The 2,030-nt window shown below is 45.8% G+C and overlaps 1 pseudogene; it reads left to right on the top strand.

Moving 5' to 3' along the window:
- Positions 1–2,030, top strand: part of LOC102765669 — a 9,916-nt pseudogene that overhangs the window by 7,150 nt on the left and 736 nt on the right.

Here is a 2,030-nt window from a genome sequence, read left to right on the forward strand (position 1 = left end):
CACAACATGAGGAACTGTGGTAAAGGGTCGCGGCATTAGGAAGGTTGAGAACCACTGCTCTAATCTGATATAATAAGAAGAGGTTCAGATGAAAGTCGATAAGATAATAAAAGCAACACCAAGTAAAAAATGTCTCAGCGCTATCTACCAACCACTAACATAAGTGATTTATACAAATTCTCATTATGCTTACAGCTGCGTTAGGCCCTATTATTCCCACTTTATAAGTACAGGGACCGCAGCTCAGAATGAAGAAAGCTTCCCAGTTTAAGGTGTTAACAAGTGGCAGAGCTAGGGTTTGAACCCAGATCTAACTGGAACCTGAACTCTGGTTGTGGAGCAGCTAAATGCTCACTCTCTGCCTCAATGTTAATTTTTCCTTTATTTGCTTTCTGTTGTGATTCTATCTTCATTCTAACCTGCATTTCCCATGGCCTTCATGCTAATTACTAGAGGAGTTCTGCTTGAGGCATAAGTTATTGGAAGAACAGCTCCTTGCCAGAAGGTACCTCTTGGAAGAGGTGGGGAAATATGTACAAAATAAATGACTGTTTATCAAAGATTTGCAGGACTTAGATCAGCAGGGGTCAAGGATAGGGAACAAAGAGATTTAGAGATTTCACACTCTTCCTTTGATCCCAGTTGGTGCCCGGATGTCTGCAATTGTCAGGCACCTTTTACCCCTCCCATTCTCCTTTACCTTGACATAAAAGAAGCCTGAATTCTGGACCCTAGGAAGATGAATTTGTCTCAATTGGACACATCTTCAATCAATCAACCTTTCCTTACTTCACACTGACATTTTGAATATTGGCCTTTGCACCTGTCACGGTTGGCCAAGAGCAAGTAGGGGAAGGTGGGAGGATAGGAGCTTGTGGGAATCTGCTGGGTTTTGAATGGACTATAGATAGGCCCAGAGGAAAGGAAATGCATGAGGATCTTCTTGGAAGCCTTAAAACAAAAATGATGCTGGACCCCCAACCCCAAATGTTGGAGGCAGAAATAGAATATTGTTTTGTTCTGATTAAAGAAAGCACATTCTAACCTGGCCAGGAGTTAGTTGTATGCCCGCTCCCACCCCCCACCTCCCCCAGGCCTGGAGTCAACCTTGAACCTGGGAGTCAATCTTGGCATTCAGTCCATCCTCATTTGAGAACTGCCTGCCTATTATCATGGAATGATTAACAACCAAGTTGCCCAAACAATGGAGTCCCAGCTCCAGCTCGCATTGCCTACTTCCCCATGCCTGTAACACACATTCTGCACACTCATTTTTATTCCCTTTGCCTACTTTCTTACGTAACCTTTCTCCTTCTACCCAATACAAGCAGCTGGCTTATGGGGGCAGGGCAGATTTTCGTGGATGACCTGCTCCTCTCCCATGCTCAGCAGGATTGGAATAAACGCTCATTTATGATTCAACCCTGTCTCTGCTGAATTGGCTCAACTAGGGGCAGGCAGCTGGACCCCCTGGTTCCATAGGGTTTCACAAGGATGCTAATTTAATTCCTCTGGGATGCTGCCCAGGCACCAGTGTTTCTCAAGTGCCTGTGTTGGTGCCAATGAGCAGCCTGACTGAGAACCGGCAGTGAAAGGCTTGCACTGCCGTGACAGGGCTCAGCTGGGGGCAGGGTCTGTTGTTCAGCCGATCAGTCTGGTTCCACGGCTCTCCAGCACCGGCACCTCTGAGCAGGGGCTGTGAAACCCGCCTCCCCTTGTTCCCTGAGGTTGATGAGGCGCTGGGCTGAAGAAGTAAGAGACATAGAGGCGGAGGATAAGGAACTGAATTTGCCACCCACAGGCTGTAACCCAGCGGTTCTCAACCTGTGGGTTGCGACCCCTTTGGGGGTCGAATGACCCTTTCACAGGGGTCACCTAAGACCGTCGGAAAACACATATATAATTACATATTGTTTTTGTGATTAATCACTATGCTTTAGTTATGTTCAACTTATAACAATGAAAATGCATCCTGCATATCAGATATTTACATTACGATTCATAACAGTAGCAAAATTACAGTTATGAAG

The sequence above is a fragment of the Myotis davidii genome, unplaced genomic scaffold (assembly GCF_000327345.1).
Source record: "Myotis davidii unplaced genomic scaffold, ASM32734v1 scaffold355, whole genome shotgun sequence".
Lineage (NCBI taxonomy): Eukaryota > Metazoa > Chordata > Mammalia > Chiroptera > Vespertilionidae > Myotis > Myotis davidii.